The 27,374-nt window shown below is 45.4% G+C and overlaps 1 protein-coding gene across 16 annotated transcripts in view; it reads left to right on the top strand.

Moving 5' to 3' along the window:
• SSBP2 (single stranded DNA binding protein 2) overlaps positions 1–27,374 on the top strand; it is a 309,460-nt gene that overhangs the window by 127,774 nt on the left and 154,312 nt on the right. The gene's annotated exons all lie outside the window — the stretch shown is intronic.

Here is a 27,374-nt window from a genome sequence, read left to right as displayed (position 1 = left end):
GGGACCTCAGGGGGAACAGGGCTCACCTCCTAGAGGAGCCCTTCTGTGCAGGACCTCAGGGGGAGCAGGGCTCACCTCCTAGAGAGACCCTTCTGTACAGGGACCTCAGGTAGAACAGGGCTCACCTCCTAGAGGAGCCCTTCTGTGCAGGACCTCAGGGGGAGCAGGCCTCACCTCCTAGAGGAGCCCTTCTGTGCAGGACCTCAGGGGGAGCAGGCCTCACCTCCTAGAGGAGCCCTTCTGTGCAGGACCTCAGGGGGAACAGGGCTGCACTTCCTGGAGAAATGCAGCAGCCTTAGCTCACCAGAATTAAGCCCCAGAAGTAGCAGGAGGAAGAGGATGCAGGTGAAGAGAAGGGAAGGTCCAGGGCTCTGGTGGGGTCTCTGTAATTCGTTGAGTGTGCCTGGACGTGATTAATATGAGACCTCATCTGCTACTGACTGGACCCAGACAGTGGCTCCTGGACGAGGGCAGGGACAGGTGCCGCTGCACGTGAAAGCCAAGTAGAGAAAAGGCTGATATGCGGACACCAGGCTGCAGGATTTATCAGAATCATATTCTGTTCTCTTTTTACTCTCCGGTGACAACAGAAAGTAACGCAAAGACCCAGCCATAAAGAGTCCACACAGAGTGAGCTACCACGTCTCATCTCTCCTTGATGCCAAGAAAGATGAGCATGGGTGGGCCTAGTCGTCACGGGAGAAGTTCCTTTACCATGGATTTGATGACTGGATGGCATCAGATAGTGCCACCACTCTCCTCTTAAAGAAAACGTTATTTCTGACTATCTGCATTTTAAGAAATTACTTATATAAATTCTGGTATCGTTTACAAAGATACACTGTACTGTTCACAAAGGTGATTTTTCTGAAGAGTGCTGGACAAATTTAGCAGGTCTTTCTAGGAACGTGTCATACGTCATGTTTGTTGCCATAGTTGCTTTCATCATCGTCGTCGTCATCATCGTCACCATCTTACATTTGTAAGGCACTTTCCTAGTCTCAGGGCGTATTTATATAACTGCCTTCAGAAACCCCACACAGGTATTTCAAAGCTTTTGGAAACAAGCATTGGCCAAAAGTAGCAATGAAACTAGAGTAGATTTTAAAAGACTAGTTCCCTGCCATGTAATTTGATCCTAAAGAAAATGTAGTTTAGAAAGAAACTTAGCATTTGGATTTTATAATTCATTAGGAATATTGCACACGTTTGATCAGGTGTGCAATTTTACTTTAAATATCGGTTTCAAGAGATTTCAGTCTTAAATGGCATTTTCGTTACATCTTCAAGCCAGCTTCTTTCCAGTGGTGAGATAGCTCCAGTTTCTCTTAACTTTATGTTTCAGTAGGATTTGTATTTGTTTTCTGTAGCACCCTTTTATGACATTTTTCATGAATATGATTTCCTGAATTCTGGATAGTAGGCAATTTCTGAAAATTATCAGTGTAACTTATGTCTAACGTGCAAATGTAGAAGTTTGAAAGAATTGAGGAAGAAAATGAGAAACAGGAATAAGCAGTAAGATTTTGCTAAAAGCCTAAACTACTGTATTTCTGCTTTGGAGGCTGTAAGTGAGTCATGTTGGTTAGTGCGTTTCTTACCGAAGTTTAAGGTAGATCTCAAGGAAGTTTTCTTAAAATCTCTTCTTGAGCAGCTGCATCTTCAGAGTAAAAGAAGTAATATCCACTTGCAAGCATGCATTCTGATACGTTTAAAAATTTGTCTTGTTTTGTAGTAACTTCCCATGGATAAGATTGACAAGATTATGACAGCTAAACTACTTTTACAAGAAGTAGTGGTGGTATAAAGTATGAAAGTAAATAGGAATAATCCTTTTAGGTTTTAATGTTAAAGTGAGTATCTTGATGTTGGGATTGTGCATCATTTTTATTTTGTGTATATTTTTTATTTTCCAAATATCTGTAATTAATTTTGTGTTCAAGAAGTTTGCTTTAAAGATTAATTTTCACCTTTTGCTGAGTTCTTAATCCCTCTTCTGAAACTGAGAAACAGGAAGCTTAGCAAATGAGTATTTAAAGGCAAAGGTAGTGGTGGTGCCTTTTCATATTCTTTTGTGTCTATCCATGGGCTTTTAGCATTTTTTTTTTTTGACAGGCAGATTTAGACAGTGAGAGAAAGAGAGAGACAGAGAGAAAGGTATTCTATCCGTTGGTTCACCCCTCAAATGGTCGCTACAGCCAGTGTGCTGCACCAGTCTGAAGCCAGGAGCCAGGTGCTTCTCCTGGTCTCCCATGCGGGTGCAGGGTCCAAGCACTTGGGCCATCCTCCACTGCACTCCTGGGCCACAGCAGAGAGCTGGCCTGGAAAAGGAGCAACCGGGACAGAATCTGGCGCCCCAATCGGGACTAGAACCCGGTGTGCCGGCGCCGCAGGCAGAAGATTAGCCTAGTGAGCCGCGGCACCGGCCAGCATTTAGCATTTGTCATGGAAGATACCTGTTGTGCACACACTGAGAAACATCTGTAAGCTGAGTAGATGTGATTTTGAGGCATTTAATAATTCATTAATTTATTTTAATTATTTTATTTGAAAAGCAGAGAGAGGAAAGTAGACAGGGGAGGTGGGTGCTGGGAGAGAGAGCTCCCATCCGCTGGTTCACTGTACTTTTTGGCCACTTTATCGAGGTACAGTGGACATACAAAGAGCTGTCATTCTGCAACACAGACAGTTCAGTGTTTGGAGCAAGTACACCCTCCTGAAACCATGGTCTCCTTCAACGCCATGAACTCATCCGTCGCCTCCCAGAGTTTCTGCCCACTCCCTTTTTATTTTGGTTCTAAGTTCATTTTCCTTTTGCAGTGCTTAATATCAGATGAGCTCGTAGCAAATTGTAAAGTATAGGATGCAGTGACGTTCATCATATGCCGTGTATCGTGGGCAGATCTCCAGAACTCGGTTCTCCTGTGTGACTGACACTCTGTACCCTCTGACCAGTACCTCACCTTTGCTCCCTGCTCTCAGCTCCTGGAAACCAGCAGGGGGACCATTCAGATTCCACGTAGAAGTGAGATCATGCAGTGTCTGTGTTTGTCCTTTTGTGACTGGCTCCTCTCCTTAGCTCAGTGTCCTCCAGATTCGTCACGTTGTCAGACACGACAGGTTTTCCTTCTTCCTCAGACTGAATGGTATGTGCTTGTAGATGGCCAGGGTCCCACAGCGTCTTCACTGACCTCGCCATCAGTGGGCACGTACGTTGGTTCCGTATCAGGACTGCTTGGAGTACTGCTGCAGTGAACCTGGGAGGAGGGTGGGTATCTCCTGAGGACTCAGCTTCTTTGGGTGTATCTCGCGGAGTGGGATGGCGCGATCAGAGAGCAGTTATTGTTAATTGTTTGAGTAATGTCTGTGTTGTTTCCCAGGCTGCACCAACTTAACTTTCCCACCAACCAGGCAGAGGTTCCCTCTTCTCCACGTGCTGGCCAAAACTTGTTTTCCTTTATTCTGCAGTTTTTGTTACTCGTTTTTGGCAGATATTATTATAGAAATGTTTTTACTTTTGGTATTTATTTATTTGATTTGTTTTCTGATGCTTTTCTTTTAGAGCATGGATTTTTGTTACTTTATTGTTTTATTTGCTGGATAATTATATGTGCAGTGTTGATGTCTTCTCCTCAGAAAATCACCCTGTGTATACCTATCATGAGAAAAGGGGGTAATAAGGAATATTTAAGATGGATAAAACCTTCATCTTCTTGATTTATATTTTAAAATATTGGAACATTTACATTTGGAGTGAAATATTACCTAAGACATGCTCACCAGTTCTTATTTTAATAACTAGCTATGTAGTTCCAGGAAGGTCTTTTAGTATTTTTTTACTCACTTTGTGTTTCTGTGTGAGTTTAGACGAGCCAGCAACCTGTCAAGACCGACATATGAAGCAGAGCAGGTAGCAGGGTTCCACGTCTTGAGAGGCGTGGCGCTCTGGAGTGTGGCGTGAATAGGTTCAGTGAACCCTGTCCTCGTGGGCTTTCTGCATGGCAAAGGAGACCTTTTATCCGGAAGTCTGGGATGTCAAATCCTAAGATACGTGCAGCACTGACTTACATTCGTGGGTTAGTCAAAACTGATAGACACGTAAGAAAATGAAGTGACACCAGAGGTGCACGTAGCTTTTGATGTGTGCGTTTTGGCATGCAGCAGGCCCTAGTGTACGGTCATGAATGAGGAGTGTCCCCGTGGACCCTCAGACTCCCCACTGGGAGTAAGTTGTATCTGAAGCCTCTAAGGCGGTAAAGACTTTCACAGGTATACATCAGTGTTGGTCAGCCTAGTGTGTATGCTGTTGTTCACCTTATCGGCTGGGGATGATAAGAGATTTCTGTTTTTAGCCATGTTGCTTCTATCCTTGCTTTAATTCCCTGCAGGATCCAGTTTAATTTCTTCTGCCATATATAGACCTTATGAGCCCTTGTATTCTTTCTAGCCTAAGGCAGGTTGTGTTTGTTTTTCTGTTTTGTTTGTTGGGGGCAGCTATGCTGAGGTATATCTGCTTGCGTTACTGGGGGGCACGGTTGTCCCTGTGGCCCAGGGTTGCTTTTGGGTGGCTCCTGTGTGCTGCTTGTAAGTGTATCAGCGGGTTTTCTGATTTTTCTTGGATCTGAGATTTCCCATAGGGCAATGTGTTTCAGTCCTTCATGGGAAACATGAGCAAGGGAGGCGACTGAGGTCACCATCAGTTGCTGTGGGAGCGTTCCCTCCCATCCCAGAGTCTGTCAGCTGTGCTGAGCTTGTGAACTGTGTGCGACACAGGTGAAGAAACTGATGGGCGAGAGACAAAGAAAAAGAACCCGATGACTTGAATCATCATTTACCTTACTGTGAAAAGTAATGTATCTTTTTCAAAGTATGTATTACAAAGAAACGTCATAGGCTTCTTTCTCTCACATAATATATTTTAATTAAAATTGAAAAAAATTTCTAATGAATGTGAAAAATGAATATATAATGACTATTCTTTACTATTTTTGGTGTCGTGATTATGTTGCCAATATATACATTTTTAGAAGTATATTCTCAATATTGCTTGCATTTGTTGTTTGCATATATATGTATAAGTATACATATATTAAGTAAATATTTTTTGTTTTAAAAAAGGTTTTATTTATTTATTAATTTTTTATTTATTTATTTATTTATTTTGACAGGCAGAGTGGACAGTGAGAGAGACAGAGAGAAAGGTCTTCCTTTGCCGTTGGTTCACCCTCCAATGGCCACCGCGGCCAGCGTGCTGCGGCCGGCGCACTGCGCTGATCTGATGGCAGGAGCCAGGTGCTTTTCCTGGTCTCCCATGGGGTGCAGGGCCCAAGCACTTGGGCCATCCTCCACTGCACTCCCTGGCCACAGCAGAGAGCTGGCCTGGAAGAGGGGCAACCGGGACAGAATCCGGCGCCCCGACCAGGACTAGAACCTGGTGTGCCGATGCCGCAAGGCAGAGGATTAGCCTAGTGAGCCGCGGCGCCAGCCTTATTTATTTATTTGAAAGGCAGCAGCAAGAGAGAGAAGGAGAGATCTTCCATTCACTGGTTTGCTCCTCAGATGCCCACAATGGCCAGGGCTGGGCCAGGCTGAGGCAAGGAGACAGGAGCTTCGTCTGCTCTCCCACGTGGTGGCAGGGACCCAAGCTTCCTCTGCTGTTTGCCGAGACCATTAGCAGGGAGCTGGATTGAAAGTAGAGCCGCTGGGACTTGAAGCAGCGCCCAAATGGGATGTTGTTGTCACATGTAGTGGCTTTTACCCACTATGCCACAATGCCAGCCCCAGGGCCAAATTCCTATAACCACTTTATTTTTATTTTTTATACAACTTCATTTAAAATGATTATGTTTTGGAATGTTTAGAAAAGTGAAGGTATCTCTTTATTTTCCCCTCTTGATATGAGGGAAACAAACAAAAATCACTGGCAAAGCTCATCTTTCACCTACCCCAAAGTAGTTTTCAGTTATTGTCCTTTGGGTTTTGGTGAGGGTTGACAGAAGAATGATAAGAGATTCATATCTGTTTTAAAATAAATAAGCCCATCACAGTTTTAGGTATTATGTGGTTGGAAGACAGTGTGCTAGAAGTGAAAACAGTAGTTACTTAGCTAAGAAATAATGGCTAGAACTGTCACGATGTGACCTGTTTTATGCTAATAAGTTTTCAGTCTTCACAAAATGTCTGTATATTCATTGATTTGTTTTGAGTATTACGTTTGTTTTATTCTACATATATTTGACCTGATGCTTTTCTCTTGCCTTTTGTGTTTGAAATCACAAATAACTACTCCCACAGAGAAGGAATTACTCACAGCCAGGCATGGTAAATGGATATTGTTAGTTCCCAAAGACCAGGTGCGGACTTTTAAATCATTGAATTCTGTAGATAGACAGTCTCTAATCTTTTGAATAAGAATGTACTTCTTCTGAATAAGAATAAATAAGTAAAATCTTTAGTATAAGAAGGAAGATATAAGGTTTTCCTTACCAAAGTCACATTTAACCTGAAAAATGTCTGTGATGTATTGTGTTACAATATCTGACTTTTGAAAGACAACAAGAATACAACTAATGGCTAGCATCACTGTGCTGTGGGAAGGATTACTCTTGAGAGAAGTGATTCTGATAGACATAATTTAGGATTAGCCTTCCATTTCTTTAATGTTTTGGCCTGCTTTGTCTTGAGAGTCCGTTCACGTACAAGTGATTCTGAGGCTATGGGAGGCACAGAGGTTTGTGAAATTTTCTCTCTCCAGCTGCTCATAGTCTTTTTGGAGGGATACATGAGCCGTGTATCAAGAGTTCGCGTCTCCGTCACGTTCCAAAGCATTATAATAGCCATTTTTGGATCTGACCCCACCATTCACCCCATTTGAGAATTCTCTGTCAAGGGTTCTTGATAAAACCTGTTGAATAAGCAGCTTTTTTCATTAACTCCTTTTATTTACAATATCTGAATCCTTAACAATCCATAACAATATCTGAATCCATAACGATATAAAAATGGGTCCAACAAACCCATTTTATTAGATAAGAAACTTGTTACATGGAGGTTAAAGTAACCATTGTTTAAAAATTGAGTATAGGCCAGCACCGCAGCTCACTAGGCTAATCCTCTGCCTGTGTCACCGGCACTCCGGGTTCTAGTCATGGTTGGGATGCCGGTTCTGTGCCAGTTCCCCCTCTTCCAGTCCAGCTCTCTGCTGTGGCCTGGGAAGGCAGTGGAGGATGGCCCAAGTGCTTGGGCCCTGCACCCGCATGGGAGACCAGGAAGAAGCACCTGGCTCCTGGATTCAGATCTGCGCAGCGTGCCAGCTGTAGTGGTTATTTTGAGGGGTGAACCAACGGAGGGACCTTTCTATCTCTCTCTCTCTCTCACTAACTCTCTGTCAAAAAAAAAAAAAAAAATTAAGTATAGTTCAGCCCATAAAATGGATTAATGGATTTTCTAAATTCGAATCTGGTATTTTCCCAGTGATACTGGATGAAGCTTATGTATGCACTGGAGAATTGATAAAAAGTAGAAAGTTTCGTTTTAGGATGGTTAATCTGATGTAAGAGAAACTGAGGAAGAGGAGGGACTAAGAGCCTCCGCAGAGAGGGGGCTCTCCTGACCGTCCTGCTACGAGCTGAAGCCCCATCACGTGGGTGGCAGGTGAAATTGCCAATAAAGAATGAAGATGAAGAAGAAAAAGATGAAGCTGTCTAGTTGTAAGGATTGAAGAAAAGAAAAATAATCAGTAGTTACCATGATTCATGAGCTGAGATGGTCAGAACCTGAGATTTGTTCTTTCTGTAAAGTGATAAGGAAAGTAAAGGTACAATATGAAGTGAGGCCTGGAGCCAGAAAATTGCCAAAATGCTCACTTTTAAGGGGTGATCACAAGGAAGGAACTTGCATTCGGATGTGGGAGAGCAGAACCCAGTGAGAGGCACCCCTCACCCTGGCTGCACTACTTCAGCTCAGCTGGCGTGCTCTGTAATCCTGTAGGTTTTCCAAATCTGTTCCCGGTTGGGAGCTCCCTACCTGAGCTCTACATCTCAGTGCAATTAAAAAAAGTCATTTGATGTTAACATACTATCTTGAGTTCTGAAGACATTCAAAAACTATGGTTGTTGATCCAAGACTTGAGCCTCCAGCTATTCAATGCCTGAATGGTTTCTGCAGTTTCATTTTAGAAAGCAGTCACTTATTGTATGGGGAGAAAGTAGATTCAAATTCAGGAGGAACACTTCGTGAACTTAAATAATTGGTGGCTGGCCTCTCCTGATTCTGAAACATAAATGAGCAGGTGGCAGTTTTTCAGCCACTGCCCTCTGCTTGCTTTAGCATCTTTGTTTCAGCAAGTGTGGATTACAGGACCAGTTCAGTAGACAGCAGTGCGCAGTGCTCACCCTTAGGGATGTGAGGGTAGTGGATCATGTTTGGTTTGGTAGCCTGGGTTGGTCCTTGGCAGGTGCTTAGTAACTGATGGAGGACTGGATGGGTGGGTGCAGGAGTGTCCTCCAAGGCCTGCTGCTGGGAAACCAGGTGTGACGCTGCTCTTGGACCACTCTGGGGTAATGCTGGCTGCCACTCTACATGCCTGCTGTTTTCCTTTGATTATCTCCTGTCCTACTTAAAACCGGATTCCTCCTCCTCGTCGTGATCCTACCTTTGCAGGCTCTATGACTGAAAGGAAAGGGAAAATAAGGAAAGTAATTGAGAGTTGAGGTTGTGTTCTCATTTGCATTGTGGAGAAAAGCTCCAGTACACAGATGAGAAAGGAAATCTTCAGCTGTCACAACACGACTTCTGTCTTCTGCATCGTACATCTTCACTTAAAGCGTATTTGGAAATGGCGGGGACGTTTTCCAGATGCGATCTCGACCTTGCGTGTCCGCATACACGAGGCTGCCCCTTTCCTGTTTGCTCTGTTCTGGAACAGCTTCATAAAAGACGGCTGGGAGCTTGAGTGCAAGCTGGATCTCGGGGCCTCTTCCATCGCAGGCCACCCGCTCTGCACCCTTGTCTCTTCCAGGTGGTGAACGTAGCCTTTGATTTCCTTCCCCCCTTTTTCCCTTTGTCAGTTTCTCATCCTCTGCGCCCTGCTCCTTTCTGTATGTCTCAGGTTTGAATCTGATCCCCTAGAGAGAGACACAGCAGGTGCGAACAGCCATGAGGAGGTTGCAGAGAAATGAGGTGGAGCTTCCTGCTTCTGTCTCCACCTCCACACCCCTGACTGTTTACTCGGTTGTGGGTGTGGCATTGTCAGGTCTCTTACTTGAAGTTCATTCTCAGTTGATTCCTGCCTCGATTCAATGAAAGCTCAAACATCTTAGAATTCAGACCATTGCTGCGACTTTCAGGCTGAAATTCTCTACCTTACAGAGAAACCGGGCTGCTGTGTTCCTAATGAGTATTTGGGTTTTCTGCCTTCTAAAATTACTATTGTTTATTTACTTGAGAAGCAAAGAGGCAGAGATTGAGACAGAGATGGAAGGAGACATCTGTCTGCTAACTCATTCCCCTAAGTGCCCCACCAGCTAAGGCTGGGCTGAGTCTGAAGTCAGGAATCAGGCATTCAGGAGGCTGGCAGGGACCCAGTTACTTGAGCCAGCACCAGTGACTACCAGGATCTGCATCAAAAGGAAGCTGGAATTGGAAGGCAGAGCCTGGTGTCAAAATCAGGCACTTCGATATGAGACGTGGGTGTCATGGACTGTACGGCCCTTCTCTGCCTTTCAGTGCTAGCCATCTTCAGTTGCCTGCAGCTGGCCACTGGGTTTTCCAGTGTATCACCTGGATCGTCTGTTGAACTCTTGTCTGGAAATACTCATCGCTAGAACAGAAATGACTGGGGGTCTGCACAGGGTCCCTACCTGCTTAGATCAGTTTCCCAGCTACTCTGAATCAATCCTCAAACGTCTTTTCCCAGCTTAAGTCCTTTTCAGCCGCAGTCAGCCTCAACAACAGTGGGGCAAGTTGGGCTTTCCGTACTACGCCTGCTTCTGCCTCTGCAAGCTCTCCTCTCGCTCGGAGTAAAGTCAAGATCTGCTCCTTCAGGGAGGACTTGCCTAACTGTGCCAGGCTTAGTCAGTTACCCACGGAAGGGCTGGCAGTGTGACGCTGGCCATCAGCACTCTGCCTGCTGTTCTTTTCATTCAGACTACTGTGTTTAAGTTGCTCTTCTTCATTTTCATAAACAATAGAAGACCGAATGGAAACAACAACAATATATCAGCAATGCTCTTTGGCATTAAAATAAAGGCCAGCAGGGTGTCTCCCTGGCTTTGGGAGCGTGAGGTGGGATCTCTTGTAGTCTGCCTGTGTGTGTGGTCCAGTGGGCTGCTGAGACCCGCTGGGGATGAAGGGCAGCCGAGGCTTGGCTCCCTCACACCGAGGAGAGCGGAATCCAAGGTGTGTGCTTAGGACACTCAGGATCACTTACTTAGTTTGCGGTAAAAATATGTAGGACTGGGTCTTAGCTAAACTGCAATTTCTATGAAGCCCTTTTTATTTGTTTTTGAATTGCTGGTGGAAGTTGGTTAGAAACCTATTGAAGGAATAGTCGATCGTGTCATTTACTGTTTGCAGTGAACAAAACTGTGTGCTTTCCGCGTGGCATAAGCCTAGGGAGACAGGTGCTCATTTTGCTGTGGTTGTGCTGTCAGGAATCAGAACGTCAGAACTCTTACCTTTCTGTTGGAGGGAATCAAGGAATTGCACCAAAGGTAAAAGAAATTCCTAGAGATGATCACTGACGTCATCCCCAGCTCCCATCCCACTTCCTTCTCCCTCTCCCATCTCCTTCTTCATTATGGTTTATTTTTAGTATAACTTTATATACAGAGGACCAACTCCATGGTAAGCATAGACTTCAGCAGTTTGCACCCAGGCACACACACAACCTATAGAGTAAGTTTAGGGAGAAAATTTGTACTTGATTCTCATATGGCAATTCATTAGGGACAGAGGCCCTAAACAGGGAGCAAGTGCACAGTGACTACTGTTGTTCCTTTAGCAATTAACACTCTTTTTTATGACCTCAGGGTGGGGAATAAAGTAGGTTTTCCTTGCAAAGCACAGAGTGAGGAGCCAGGCAGCTAGCACCTAATTCCTGTACAATCCCAGGAGTAAGGGGTGAAGATTCTTATAGACTGAAATTGGGGCTGAGAGATGGATAATAGCTCATGTCCAAGTCCTGGTTGGTCAGCGGTATTTGTGACCCCTTTGGTTTATCAGTGATGCTGTGCTCTTCAGGGAATTTATGGTGGCTAAGTGGGATTCACTTGGTCTGGGAGTTATGTGAAGGGGGTAGTTAAATTCTGCCCAGACCTGGAGTTCCTCTAAACAAACCCCTCCGTACAACAGTGGCCATCAAGGTTCTCCTCCGTACAGCAGTGGCCATCAAGGTTCTCCTCCGTACAGCAGTGGCCATCAAGGTTCTCCTCCGTACAGCAGTGGCCATCAAGGTTCTCCTCCGTACAGCAGTGGCCATCAAGGTTCTCCTCCGTACAGCAGTGGCCATCAAGGTTCTTATCTCTTGGAGAAGCAAAGGACTCCTTGAGTCCTGTGACTAGAACCTTGTAGGGCCAGTTCATTCCCTCAAGTCAGCGAATTCCTTTTGATAAAGGACGGACAAGGACATCTTGGGCTAAGGGAGGCAGAGTAGAGACTGGGCCCTGCTTTTATGTTGTAGGAGTTTTCTTTAGTTAGAGAAAGAAGGTGACAGTCAGAGAAGGATCTTGAAATTTAGGAAAATATTGAATTTCTGTCATAAATTGGTGTTTTAATGGGAAAATGATGCAGCCCTTTTACTTAAATATAAAGGCAAACTTTTGTCAGATTTATTAAAATTACTTAAAACTCTTCTTTTGGGATCTCTTCACGTTAAGTGGAAAACATATGTTCTTTAATTAAATTGGTCTAGAATATCCAAAACCAAGTAAAAAGTAAATTTTTGTCAAAATTTGAAGCTTTGGAGAGTTGCTATTAACATTTCTCATTAGATACTTTGTTTTCATAGTAGAATATGTTGTATCTTATAATATGTTACATGTTCAGTGATGTCATTAAAAATATTTGATACCTCAGTGTCTATATATATGAAATACTTAAGGTTGAAGATTTAGTTTTACATTGTGAACAGAAGCACTTAAGTTTTTAATTTATTTTTTAAATATTTATTTATTTACTTGAAGAGTTACACAGAGGGAGGGAGGGAGGGAGAGAGAGAGAGAGAGAGAAAGAGCAGTCTAGATCTGCTGGTTCACTCCCCAAATGGCCACAATGGCCGGAGCTTTGCAATCCAAATAGAAGCCAGGAGCTTCTTCTGGGGGTGTGCAGGGGCCCAAGCATTGGGCCATCTTCTACTGCTTTCCCAGGCTGTAGCAGTGAGCTGGATTGGAAGTAGAGCAGCCAGGACTCAATTGGTGCACATATGGGATGCCAGCACTACAGGCGGCAGCTTTACTCACTGTGCCACAGCACTGGCCCCAACACTTAATTTTTAAAGTCTTTGCTGCCACTTTACTTGGAACTGAAGTTACCATAGCCTGGTGGCCAAATTGAGCTCATTGTTTATTAAAAATATAAGCAAGACTATGGAAGCTGATGTCCCATGTTTCCACTTGACATATATTTAGCTTTTAGTGTTTAAATTCATGATACCTGCCTCCTGCCCTCCAGGGGGAAAGAAGAAAGACAAGATTTCTGTCTTGAGTCACCTAGCAATTTCAAAGTCAAAAAGAATAATCTGGAACTGGCTGCTTCCTCCTCATATCCAGAAATTCTGCGAGGTGCCGCCCCCCACCATGCACACCCCCGCATTTCCTATGGAAGCTGCTTTCTCATGGGTTTTCCTTCCATGACTTGGACGCAGTACATACAGGACACATCACATTCTGACTATTTGATGGTTTGGCCCGGGAGTGCAGTGGAGGATGGCCCAAGTGCTTGGGCCCTGCACCCCACGGGAGACCAGGATAAACACCTGGCTCCTGCCTTCGGATCAGCGCGGTGCACCGGCTGCAGCGCACCAGCCGTGACGACCATTGGAGGGTGAACCAACGGCAAAAGGAGGACCTTTCTCTCTGTCTCTCTCTCACTGTCCACTCTGCCTGTCAAAAAAAAAAAAAAAATAGCTCTAAAGGGTGAACTTAAGGATTTCTTCTCAGGTTACACATCAAGTGATTTGCCAAGACAAATCCTGCTTTTTCTTGCTGTAGAAACACACTGCACACTGCAGAAACAAATGCAGAGGCCAGATCATTTGTCTTCTCTACTAAGTGAACTGTGAAGATTTTACATGGCACCATCTTCCTTGGTAAACTGAGAACTCGAATTCATAAGTTCTAGGCAGCATTTCTTGTATGTTTAAGTGTAGTTCTAAATGTCTCTGAAATTGGCTTGCATCTCATAATCGATAAGAAAGTTCCTTGCATGATCTCATTATTTGACAACAGTTTCCTTATTTTGTGTTAAATAACACTGTGTATTTTAAGATCAGCGACATCTTAGATCTGATGGAATCTAGTTACGGTAGACATGTCTCCATCTTTGAGCTGGACTGTAACAGTAAGTTATATTTTTTGAAGGAGTCTGCTCAGCTGTTATACCTCCTGCAATGTCAGTTGTATGAAGTTTAATGGGACAGTTTCAGGTTTTTTTCCTCATGTGCAATGTGGCAAATTATTTTGAATGATGATCTGCAAGTATTTTTATTATCCGTTTCCAGTTGTGTTTGTAAATCTTTCGGTAGCACTAAACTATTCAGAAAGACATTCTGAGTTTTACTTGTATATGCTAATTTTATTTTTCAAAATGTGGTACAATGTAGTAGAGATCATAGAATTGTTTTTGTGAAGTTTAAATGTCACAAGCACAGCCAGGACTTAGTTTTTCCCATCATAAAAGGTGAAGTTGATCATAAATAATTGTGAAAGTTTTCTGTGTGTTATGCAGCAATAGAGCACCAGCATAGAATTGAATACTGGAAGTGGGTGCCTGCCATCAGCTTGAGGGCTGGGAAAGACAGTTCCTGATGCCTGCAGGGACTCACGGAAACTGGTGCGAAGGGCTTGGGGGAGAGATGGCAGTGCTGTTGGGAGCTGGGAATAAGTTCTTTGTTACCTGCCAGCAAGGCTGTCGGCCAGGGTAACATGGAAAGTAGAAAACAAGGCAGTGGGTCGTTTGCAGTCTCAGATCTGCAAAGATGTCCAGGCAGAAAGCGAAAGTGTCAGCAGGTTTGTTCAGCTGCATCTCATGGGAATTCTTGTTTTCCAGCGAAGAGTTCTCAAAATAACGCGGCACCTCAATGCCAACGTCAAATCCAGGGCAGACTTGGGAAAGTGTGGTCTTGGGCACAGAAGGAACTAGGGCATGACTGGAAACCCATTGCTAAGTCTGCAGACAGATCTGAGGTGGCGCCACATGGAGCTGGAGACGCGGCAGCTCCCAGGCATCTTCGGGGCAGGTCTTGCAGGTCCTTCCACGTTTACCAGAAGGCTTCCGGAGTCTGAAGGGCTTTGCCCCATGGCAGCCTTACCAGGAGCCCCAGGGAGAGCAGGACTGATTGCAGGGAGCCCTGTGCCTCAGTGAGAGGACTCCTAGTGGACAGACATAAAGTCTCCACAAGGAGTGCCAGGTAACAGGGCACCTCCAGGTGGAGAGGTTTGTGGATCCTTGACCTTGCAGAGGCTGGAAAGTGAGCTGGGTTGCAAATGTGGGCCTCTTTTTGATGGAAAAGGAACACAAAAAGTTCTCTCAGGGCGGGTGCTGGGCTCCTGCTGGGTGCCAGGATTCTCAGGACCCCTGATGCCTTGCCCTCACCTCTGGGAATGAGAGAATCTGTGGTGAGTCTCCTGTCTCTGGGTAACGAGGGGCCTGGGCACTGGGGGCCGGTAATTGTGTGTGGCTCCCAGGTCTTCACGGTGACAGGGCCTCCTCTAGGTGACCTGATGACAGGCACTGCACTAGTGCTGTAGTTAGGAGAGACCTGCGGAAGGGTGGAAAGGAGGTGAGTGTGTTGGGTGTTGGGATGGAGGTGAATTGTGGTGACCACAGGGAAGGTTACACCAGATTGAGTTTTTTATACCAGTATCTCACGTTATCAACGTGGATACACTTAGGAAAAAAAGAGTATGCGTTACACATAACATTGTGTTATTGAATTGAGTCATTGAAATGACCAAGGCCTTCATTTAGATATTACACAGTGGTTGGCTTTTCCAAACCAAATTGAGGATTTGTCTTTTAGTAAAATAAACAGCTATTATATTGGTGAAGACTGTTTTAAATGTGCTCTTTTTCCCACTCCTGTCCAAGGATGACGTAAAGCTCTGGTAGAGGCACTTCATCTGCATATGGTCAGCCGTATAATCTGATTGGGTGATGGTGTCACATCCTCTACGTTTGTACACCTTCAAGGATGGGTTCTCTGTTTTCTGGAGCTCAGCACACACAGAGGTGACCAACCTGAAAAGTTGTGAGGAAAGCAGTGGTGAAAGCAACTGTTGCCTTTCTGGTCCACTTTAGTATTTTGTTGCTACATCAAGAAGAACAAGCAAAATAATTTGTAACGATTTTAGTGTTTTTCCTTTGGGTGGTTTTTATTTTAAAATTTTTGGTTATCAAATTATTTCTGGCTTATGCATCCCTCTTCCTTTTTCTCTTATGTATTTGCTTGTTCCTTAAATTCCCCCCTGAGATCCTCAAAGTGGCTGTGAATTACGTATCAGCATGCCAGAGCTGTTGTGGAAGGTTGGTGTGCATTTTCTGCTCTAAGAAACATGCAGGATCTTCAACTCTGTGGAACGCTCATGGATCAGGTGGCATATGGATGACCCACAAATAGAAATATCTGAAAACCAGGATATGTGTTTTAATCCTACTGCTAGCATTTAATCTATACCATCTATTACTTTTCACAAAGGCAGGTGGACCATCTCAACTCCCCTCTTTATTTATTTTGTTCTTTCTTTAATTAAAAATATATTTACATGGTATCTTCAAAAGGTTCATGGAAAATGCGTGCCATGAAAAAAACTATGTGTGGATCTCGATTTTTTTTTTTTTTGCCAAAATAAATGCGTGCTAACTTGTTACGACACGTCTTAAAGGATCTGATCTGAGGCACTAAGAAGGCTGTGACTTCAGTTTCAAAAGATCCGCTCTGAGGATAACATGGATTCTGTTGAAACTGAAGCAAGAGCAAACAGAGTGAGGGGGAGGGTCGGTTGATGCATCCTGAAAAGTTTCTGAGGCCAGCGTCCCAAAGAAGTCAGCAGTGGACACATGGCTAGCTTGCTTTAAGAAGAGGCAAGATCATGTTGAAGATGAGGTCTGGAGTGGCAGACCAGCCACATAAACTCTCAAGGTCATAATTCATTTTGCCCATGTCCCTATTGAAGAGGTCACCGGCGACCAGCAGAAGCGACAGGTAACACTGCAGATGCCACAGCTGGTTCCGCTTACGCAATTCTGACTCGAAAAGCAAAGCAGGGCAGACTTCCAGCTCAATGGATACCAAAACTGTTCTGCCCAGATCTGCCGAAGACAGGGCCAGAGCTTTCCATGGAAATTTTAAACCAGCCGGATCAGATCCTGAGGCTTTTCTTTGAAGAACTGTTCCCAAGAGATGAGCCGTGGATTTCCCAGTACCGTCCTGCAGATACAGCACAGGCAAAGCAGTGGCTACCCAGAGGTGGACATGGTCCACTCAGAGCAGAGGTCCTGGCAGTGGTTATGGGGGTGCTCAAGACGTTTTCCTTGTTGGGTCTCTGGAGGGCCAGAGAAAGGTAGCTCGTGCCTTTAGGAGGGTGTTTGAGGAAGCTGACCAACGCTACGGTAGAAGCCCCAGCAAAGCTGGTGCTGCTCACTCATCCCTTCTGTGAGGCTCCTGATGGAAACCACTGGACATTCAGGTTCAAGTTTCTGCCTTGGCTCCTTTGGACTTCTTTTCATTTCCTAACCTTGAAAAAAATCTGTTGACAATCTAAGGGAGACTACATTGACGTGGTCAGATTCCCAAGACTCTCAGTTCTTTAGGAATAGAAATGGCTGGTATCATTGTTTACCAAGATGTCTTGAGCTTGATGAAACTTAGCTTGAGAAATTAAGTTTTGATGTTTAATTTTTGTCTTTTAATTCTATTTTCCATGAACATTTTGAAGTCCCCTTGTTTTTTGACCCTGCCAGGAATAGCTTAGATGCTGGGAGACTGAAATGAGAGTCCCAACCCTGAGTGAGCTTCTGTGTGCTAGGGAGACGAGTTAACAGATGACTAGAAATACAGACAGCCAACTGCGGGACTTAGGGTTTGCTAGGCTTCACAGGTGCCACAAAGCGAGGCCAGATTCACCTCTGTACCCCACTGCTTACCCTGTTGCCCAGAGTACAACGGCCCCCCAGTCATGTTTGATGATTTTTGACAACGCAGAGATGTCCGAGCTACATTGTAAAGGACGATTTAGGAATCGGTTGTGAGGAATAATTGAAAAAAAGATTTCTTGATGGAGACGGCCATGTGTGCAAAGGCACAAATGCTTGATTAAAAATCCCTTCCCAAGGCCGGCGCTGTGACTCAATAGGCTAATCCTCCGCCTGTGGCACTGGCACCCCCAGTTCTAGTCCCGGTCAGGGCACCGGATTCTGTCCCAGTTACTCCTCTTCCAGTCCAGCTCTCTGCTGTGGCCCGGGAGTGCAGTGGAGGATGGCCCAGGTCCTTGGGCCCTGCACCCGCATGGGAGACCAGGAGAAGCACCTGGCTCCTGGCTTCGGATCAGCACAGCACGTCAGCCATAGCGGCCACTTGTGGGGTGAACCAACAGAAAAAGGAAGACCTTTTTCTCTGTCTCTCTCTCTCTCTCACTGTCTGAATCTGCCTGTCAAAAAAAAAAAAAAAAAAATCCCTTCCCAAGCCAGAGAATCTGACTCCAAGATAGTAAATGTCTGTCTCTCTGCCTCTCTCTCATTATTTCTCTATCTCCATCTCTGTCCCTCTCTGTCTCCCTCCTCAGCCTCTCTCTCACCCAGGTCTGTAACTACTGTTTTTCTAAATAAATTGCAATATGCATCTCTCTGATACCTCCCAGAGGTTGACTATAATATATACTATTTTAAAGATCCCTGTGAAAAGGCCTCTTCATCTGAAAATTTTGCTTGTTTTCGTTGAAGGTGCTTTTCACTGAAGACAGGGGAAAATAGCAACTTGCTCCTGAATGTGAGACTGAAGCATTGGATTCACTCTTGAGCCTTGGTTAGTGATGTGAAGGAATTGCGATTGGCTGTCATCATTAGCTGACAGTTTCTGGTCTGGGCAGAAAGAGGTGGGACATCCTTCATCCTCCCAGTGGCCACTGTCAGAGGCTCTGCTTTGGGGACCAGACACTCCCTTTGCTGTACACCCCCAAATGCCAGTCCCCCCGTGGGTTCTGGACCTTCAGGCTATCTAAGACTGTCGCTCTACTTCGACTTAGAAGGACAGGAGCAGTGGTGGTGCTGGCAGGTTATTGCTTGACGTCACCCTGGAGGGTACAGGCAGAGTCATATTTCTTGGCATTTTTCATAAGGGATGGTTACAAGTTTTGTGATTAAGAATCAAAGTAGGATCTGGCCCAGAGGGAAGCATCTGTGATTTTGGTAAATCATAAAGCTAGCGTGGAATACTGTATATCCAACTGAAGAGATTTCTGGTAGCTGACTGTGGGTAGAACAGAAGTTAGAAAGGAGAATGCTGAGAGGTACGACTGGAGGAGAAGGCAGTGACTGTGTCAGGGAGGGTTTGAAGACCCCATCAGGAGGGTTTTATTTTCCCTGAGGGTTAGTTGGAGCTAATAGGGATTTTTATTTCAGGGAGAGAGACACAGAGAGAGTAATGCAGTTATCAGATTGGTGTTTTCAAAGCATTCACTCAGGTATCAATTAGAAGGGTGGGTTGGAGGAAGTAAAACTAGACATAGGGATGTGCAGCCCATTGTAATACTCACAGTGTCTGCATAACATACTATCCCACAGTAATGGAGCAGAGCAATCACGCAGTGTGCTCTAGGTCCCTTGGTCCAGGGATTCAGATCGGGTACAGTGGGGCAGTGTGCTCCTAGGTCCCTTGGTCCAGGGGTTCAGACAGGGAATAGTGGGGCAGTATGCTCCTAGGTCCCTTGGTCCAGGGATTCAGACTGGGAATAGTGGGGCAGTGTGCTCCTAGGTCCCTTGGTCCAGGGGTTCAGACTGGGAATAGTGGGGCAGTGTGCTCCTAGGTCCCTTGGTCCAGGGGTTCAGACTGGGAATAGTGGGGCAGTGTGCTTCTAGGTCCCTTGGTCCAGGGGTTCAGACTGGGAATAGTGGGGTAGTGTGCTCCTAGGTCTCTTGGTCCAGGGGTTCAGACAGGGAATGGTGGGGCAGTGTGCCCTAGGTCCCTTGGTCCAGGGGTTCAGATGGGGAATAGTGGGGCAGTGTGCTCCTAGGCCCCTTGGTCCAGGGGTTCAGATGGGGAATAGTGGGGCAGTGTGCTCCTAGGCCCCTTGGTCCAGGGGTTCAGATGGGGTACAGTGGGGCAGTGTGCTCCTAGGTCCATTGGTCCAGGGGTTCAGATGGGGAATAGTGGGGCAGTGTGCTCCTAGGCCCCTTGGTCCAGGGGTTCAGATGGGGTACAGTGGGGCAGTGTGCTCCTAGGTCCATTGGTCCAGGGGTTCAGACAGGGAATGGTGGAGCAGTGAGCTCCTAGGTCCATTGGTCCAGGGGTTCAGATGGGGTACAGTGGAGCAGTGAGCTCCTAGGTCTCTTGGTTCAGGGGTTCAGACAGGGAATGGTGGAGCAGTGAGCTCCTAGGCCACTTGGTCTAGGGGTTCAGACAGGGAATTGTGGGGCAGTGTGCCCTAGGTCCCTTGGTCCATGGGTTCAGATGGGGAACAGTGGGGCAGTGCACTCCTAGGTCCCTTGGTCCAGGGGTTCAGATGGGGTACAGTGGAGCAGTATGCTCCTAGGTCCCTTGGTCCAGGGGTTCAGATGGGGAATAGTGAGGCAGTGTGCTCCTAGGCCCCTTGGTTCAGGGGTTCAGATGGGGTACAGTGGAGCAGTGTGCTCCTAGATCCCTTGGACTGGGGATTCAGATAGGATTGCCTTTGTTCCATGAAATTTGACAACTTCATATTTCTTCTCTATTTTGGAAGATGTTTTTCTTGGGTACAGAATTCTCAATTAACTGTTGTTTTCGTTCCACGGTTCAGTGTGTTCTGTATGGCAAGTTTTTAGAAGGGAAGTTTGTTGTAATTCCTATCATTGTTTTTGTGAATTTAGTATGTATTTAGTTTTTCTGGATGCCTTCTCAATTTTTCCTTTTGTCTTGGGATCAGAGTAGGGTATGTCTAGGTGTTGTTTTCTTCTTGATATTATCTCAACAGTTGGATCTGTGTTTCTTGTCCCATGTGTTTTCATTTACCGGTATGCCAGACTGATGTCCCATAACCCTTAGATTGTCAGTTCTGGTTTTTGATTGCTACTTTTCTTTCTCCTTGTGTTTCAGGTCGAGTACTTTTCATTGACCTGTTTTCAGATTCACTGCTGTTTCCTCACTGTTGAGCCTGCAGATAAGTTTGTCAAAGGCAGTTTTCATCTCTGTTACCATGTTTTTTATTTCTAGCACTTCAGTTTGGTTTTCCTCTTGCTACTCTATTTTCTTGTTTGTTCAAACGCGTGCTCTACCTTTCTATCAGAACCTTTAACATACTTTGCCAGATACAGGTATTTTAAATTCCCCGATAGTTCCCAGAACTTTGTCATATCAGTTTCTTTCTTTGTGGACAGTGTGAGGATTTCTCTTGTGCTTTCGCTGTGTGTGCTTTTTTGTTGAAAGCTGTCTTGTGTGATAGAGACAGAGGTGAATTTTATTGGCAGCTGCGAAGGGCAGTGTGTTCGTCTTCTAGTTCCTCACTGTACGGGAAGAGCAGCTGTCACATCACCCAGGGTGAGCTGGGCCAGGCTTCCCTGTTGCTCAAGGTCCCTGTTCCCCGCAGAGGCTGGTTTCCGGGGGGGTTGACTGTATGTCTGCCCTACTGGATCCAGAGGGGATTTTCTTCCCTGCCTGCACCTCCTGCAGGGACTGCTCTGTTTTCTCCGGCAGCTGTGGCTCCAGCCCAGCCGCCTTCTTAGGTTTCGAAGTTGTCCCCATCTCCCGGGTCCTGTCCTCCCCAGTGGTGGGCAGGTCTCGTCTCAGGATGTGTCCCTGCTTCTGCCCCAGATTGGCGTTCGGGAACTCTGTTCTTGTCCCCCAGCTGTAAGGGGTCTTCCCCAGTGCCCTGATGGCTGCTGGGCTTCTTCCTTTCCCTTCAGTAGTTTCTGGGTTGTGGCTTCTGAGGGGCGAGGGTCGTGGGGGGCTACTTTCCCTTTCCCCCACGCCGTTCCCTGAGGGAGTCTCCCTCTAGTCTCTCGCTCTCCCCATTTTCTTACAAGTTCCTGGGGGCGCTGGAGAAGAGCCTGGAGTGGCTGTAAGTGCTGGCACTCCAGGTCCCCCAGGCTGCTGCCTGCCCAGCCTCCAGCAGTTTGTTCAAGGTTGAGCTGAGGTTCTCACCAGCCTGCCTTCCGTCTGGCACCTGCTCATGGATCAGCCGAGCCTGTCCTTTTTCTCCTTGGAAGTGTGTCTTTGCTTAGTGGAGCTCTCCGATGAGTCCCAGGAAATATAGATTTTTTTTAGACAATCCACCTTTTCTTTATTACACGGTTGAGACTGGGGCTCTTTCCAGCTTCCTGCATCTTAGGTGGACAGCGCTGGTGTCTGTTTGCACACTGAACTGTGCCCCTTGGGTTACTCATGGGTGGCACATTTGACCTAACAGGTCCACAACTCCCACTTTGGTTTTCTGTCTGATAATACTTTTGTCATCTCTGGCCAGAACCTCATCCTTCTGACACTCCTCACCCCACCCCAAACGTGTGAGAGAACTTACAAGAAGCACGTTTTGAAACACTATATTGGTGGGGAAGGAAATCCCCTTTGTAAGAATTAGAACAACCCAAATCCTGTTGTCAGTACTTCTTCTACTGTTGATCCATCTGGAGTCACTCACTCATCTAGCTGGTCTTCCCTCCCACCTACCCCTTTTGGAAAGATTTTCAGAACTTCGTTTTCAGGGGGCTCTTCCAAGACCCAGACAACATCCTGTGTATAAATAATCTCTGGAAAACATGAAACGCCAGAGAAGTTGTGATTTGCAGCTTGTCTTTTCCCTGTATACTTCTTTACCCATGAGTGCATTTATTTTTACTAAGATTAAGTGGACCAGCTATAGTATATCTGACTTCCTGTTTTTGATTTATTTAAAGAACTACTTATTATTTCAGAATACATCTTTGGTTTTAAAGAGTTCTTTTACTTTATTGGTTGTCCAGGTATGATGATTTTTGAAGTTCTGACTTTTTGATACGTGACCTTCATTTCTTTTTAGTTCATAGTAAAGTTTCCAGGCCTCTTGTCATTATTGTTTAAAAACAACTTTTCACCAACAGAAAATACATTTATTCATAGTGTTTATTTTGAAAACTTGATGACTCCATAGCTGTTCTACGAGAAACTGGGCTTGATCACCAGACGCTGAGGCCTCAACCAATCATGCTGACATCTGTGTAGCTATTTTATGTGGTGCAGACAGGTACAAAGTGACCTTAAGTAAGTCCACAACTCTGTTACAGAGAGAAGTTATAGATGCGTGAAGGAATGTCAAGAAGTTCATGGAAAATGGAATTATTTCACTCAAAAAGCTTTGAAATCCTTGCATATGAGGTATCTTCACAAAGCTCGCTGAAAAATCTGTGTTATGAAAAAAGCTACATGAATTTCCAGGGTGTTTTGGGTATCCAAACCCAATTTATCTTTCTTTTATTTTAAAGTTATTTTTCAATTTTTTCTTTTTTTTTTGAGGGAACCAACTAAATTTTATTTGAAAATCTTCAGATACCACCCACTGTTCACCCAGAGTCAGTTATCCAGTACATACCAGTTAGATATTCATTTATATCAGTACATAGAATTTTTTAAATGGCAAGAGATAATGAAAATCACAAACTGTTTGGTGACAGAAATCCCTAATTTAAAAATTGTGTGGGCTTTGGGGTTTTTACTTAGTCCACATTGTGGGTCAGAAGAGACACAGTGTGGTCACAGGACTCACTATTTTAGATGTTTTGTCTCCTGTGCAGTACTTGTAGGTGGCAATTCTAGGAATTGACTGGCCAAGCAGGTGCAGGGGCGACACTGTCAGTGGAGCCAACACTGCAGAGGAGAACACAGTGACGGGTAGAAGAAACTCCTCTTGTAGCCTTTGTGTGCAGGACAGAGCTGACAGATGATGTGTGTCCATCACTCTGGTGTTTACTGAGACTGTCCCATACCCCAGGCACCGTGCCAGCCACAGGAGCTGGTAGTGAGCTCCAAGCGGCCCCTAAAGCAGCATTTAAATCCCCATTTCTAAGCCACTGACCTGAAATGGCTCTTGTAGGTTTTTTCTCCTATTTAGAGCTATTTTTTAAATTTTCTGTTTTTAACAGACTTCGTGTGATTTGTAGATACAATTTAAGAACTTAATGGTATTCCTTTCCTCCGCCCCTCCCTTCTCTCCCATGCTCTTTCCTTCTCGCTTTCTTTCCATGACTTTTTGAAGTACCCATGTGGGGGCGGGGGGAGACACACATGAACATCCACATCCGTTGTCCTGCCTCGTGCCCGAGTGTGGAATTGGAGTGACAGACTCCGTGCTTCCAAATCACGGGGACCTCAGTTTACGCTCCCCCTCTGCAGCTTAGCAATGAACTGTGCACAGATCAAGAGTTCATGTTCTTGTCTGGGAAATAAGGAAAACGGTCCCTACTTAGTAGCATCGGTGTGGTCTGCACCATTGTATACAAAAGCCTGCACGAGAGTGCCTGCGCCGTAGCGGACCAGCAGTTGTCTTCGCAGGCCGCAACAGCCAACATGTGCATCGCACAGAGCGCGTCTGGACGCGTGGTCCCAGGGAGCAGCAGCCTAGAAATGCTTCGCTGCCTGCGCCCCCCACCCCGTCCCGCCAACTCCCACCTCACGTCTTTCTCCTTCAGGCGTTGTTTTCCTCTGACGGGTTTAGTTTTTCTCCTTTTCTAAACATACCTTAGGCCTGCGCCGCGGCTCACTAGGCTGATCCTCCACCTGTGGCGCCGGCACACCGGGTTCTAGTCCCGGTCGGGGCGCCGGATTCTGCCCCGGTTGCCCCTCTTCCAGTCCAGCTCTCTGCTGTGGCCCGGGAGTGCAGTGGAGGATGGCCCAAGTGCTTGGGCCCTGCACCCCATGGGAGACCAGGATAAGTACCTGGCTCCTGGCTTCGGATCAGCGCAGTGTGCCAGCTGCAGTGCGGCGGCCATTGGAGGGTGAACCAACGGTAAAGGAAGACCTTTCTCTCTGTCTCTCTCTCTCTCTCACTGTCCACTCTGCCTGTCAAAAAAAATAAATAAATAAACATGCCTTAGTTGTTCCTGCAAAATCTTTCTTTGCTTATCCTCTTACCGTGGAAACAGCCTCAAGAACAACCCTAATCAGAAATGAGACAGATCTGAGCACTGTTACAAGTTTGCTTGTATTGAGGTTGAACTGTTAATCCATTTAATGCAAATGAGACAAATAATAATAACAGCTCATGCCTGGGGTCTCCAAGACCACCCCAGACGCAGGCGTTTTCTAGAGGGACTCACAGAAGCCAGGAGCACATAGTCCTGTTCGTTGTTAACATTCATTACTGAAAATTCTCAGGAAGAAAAAGAGGGGGGCAGTCGGGAGGAAAAGCGGAAGCGCAGGGGCGCAGTCTGGAGGAAACTGGAGGTGAGCTCGCGGGAGCCCCTGCCCTGGCTCGTCTGGTGGGACACACTCAGTTCCCGCTGCCTTGACTCCTGCTACGCGTCCCCCAGGGAGGGCCAGAGGGACCCAGTGCCCGAGTATTTTCCTGTGGGCTGCCCGTGCGTGCATCCTACCTGGCACACACCGAGAGCCCGGCTCCCAGCAGGAAGCAGGCATTCGCAACAGCAAGCTTAGCTCTGTTCTTGGTGGTTCTGGCGCAGCGAGCCACCCTTACCGTTTTGTGAGTGCTGGACTCCTCCCCGGTCCCAGGTCCCCGGTCCCCAGTGCCGGCCGCAGGCCACGCTCCTGTGCAAGCTGTTTTAGGCACAGCCATGGCAAGCGAGCTGTGCTTGCTGTTTCTCTGCACACTACGGTTAAACCCTGCAGGTCCCTCCAGAAACCATCCGGAAGCTCCCTCACGCTCAGTATGGGGCTCTCAGATGTTGCCTCCTGCTCTGTTCACTGGCAGACACCAGCATTTGCAACAGGCTGTTCTTACTCTTATTTTCACTTACTGACTGATGTAATAATATTGTGAAATAATGAATTACCTTTCACTTCAAATAGCATTTCTGCTCTTGAGAGTTTAAAAGGCTTTTGTGAGGAAATGCAAATTACAAACACAATGAGATGTCACTTCACACCTCTTAGGACAGCTACTCATTGAGCAGACAAGAGATAGCAAGTGTTGGTGAGCACGTGGAGAGAAAGGAACCCTGTATACCACTGGTAAGAATGTAAATGAGTACAGCCATTATGAAAAGCATTATGGGAATTCCTCAAATTAAAAACAGAACACTGTATAATCTCGAAATTCCATTTCTAGATATATAACAAAAGGAAATGAAATCAGTATGTCACAGAGATGTTTACACTTCATGGTCATTGTACATTGTGTCCTCACTGTTCATAAGAGCCATGTTACAGAATCAAGCTAAGCATCTGTCAGTGGGTGAATGGGTCAAGTAAATGGGATATGTGAGTATACACACACACACACACACACACGAGGGGACTTCAGAACGTTTAAGCAGATTAAAAGATTATTTTGTTGCCCAAATTGTTGAGATCTCTGCACAGGTTTTTCATAATACACATTTTCCATGAAATTTTTGAAGACCATATATATATATAAATATATGTACACACATACATGTATGTATACATACACGTATATATGTATATGTACCTATATAAGTACACACACACATACAATGGAATACTATTCAGCCTATAAAAAGAAGGAAGTCTCATTTGTGAGAACATCAGTAAACTTTGAGGATAGTCCGTTAAGTGAAATAAGCCAGACAAGAAAGACAGGTGTTACATGATGTCACTTACATGTGAAATCTAAAAAGACAGAGTCATGGGTAGAATGTGGCTGACAAGGGGCTAGGGATGGAGGGAGTTGGGAGGTGGTAGTTACAGGAGATAGGAGTTTGGACAGCTAAGAGGAAGGTCGGTTGTACAACGTGACTGTGGTTGTAGATATGTCGTACAGCGTGCGACTGTGATTGTTGTACAACATGATGACCATGCGTTATGTATTTGAAAATTGTTAAGGGAGTAGATGGTAAGCATTCCCACTATAGAAAAAGATAACTATGTAAGATAAGAGATGTGACACTTAGCCTAATTTTGCCAGTCCACAAAGTATGCATGTATCAAAACATGTTGTATACCATAAATATATACAATCATTGTCAATTAAAAATATGTTTTAAAATATCTTTGGTGTAACAACCTGGAAATGTCATAAAATTTTGTAGCGCATTTTCTACCTCCTGGAGGGAATGGGATTGAAGTGAAGATGGGTAGTGTGAGTAAGGTGGGGTGGAGAAGCAGACAGGAGTTGTGGATGCCAGGGAATGGAATAGCCCAGCTCACGGGCCTGGGGTGCCCCCAGGCACCGTGCCTTGGAGGGGCGACGTCACGATGTGTTACTGTGAACAGCAGCTACGGAAGCTCGTGTGCCTGGCCATGCCTTCCCTGTTTGTGTGGGTTCCAGGTGCTTCATGGAAGACCCACTTAATAGTTATGTGGGATCCAGGGTGGGAACGGTGTAGTTCACTTTCATTAGGTTTCTTCAGCTTAAGCGACTTAGCTCACAAGGTTGTTTGAAGATTCAGTGAGGTAATAGGAGAGCATTTCAAAAATCTCACAGGAGTGGGATTAGCAGATTCGTTCATTTAGGGGCAGAGATGTTTTGAAATCCACGAGTATGCCAGATCTTTACAGAGTTCGTGGAAAATGTGTATTCTTGAAAAACTGCATGGATTTCAGGTTTTTTTTTTACATGAAAATAAACATCTTTTTTGTTTTGTTTTGTTTTGTTTTTTTTTAACTTTTATTTAATGAATATAGATTTCCAAAATACAGCTTATGGATTATATTGGCTTCCCCCCCTCCCCAATGACTTCCCTCCCACCTGCAACCCTCCCCTTTCCCGCTCTCTCTCCCATTCCATTCACATCAAGATTCATTTTCAAGAAAATAAACATCTTTTAATTCTGTTTTTCCAAAAATTTTTTGAAATGCC

Source organism: Oryctolagus cuniculus, chromosome 14 (genome assembly GCF_051225735.1).
Source record: "Oryctolagus cuniculus isolate XC-2025 breed Fujian yellow rabbit chromosome 14, ASM5122573v1, whole genome shotgun sequence".
Taxonomy (NCBI): domain Eukaryota; kingdom Metazoa; phylum Chordata; class Mammalia; order Lagomorpha; family Leporidae; genus Oryctolagus; species Oryctolagus cuniculus.
This window is presented reverse-complemented; position numbering and strand designations above follow the sequence as displayed.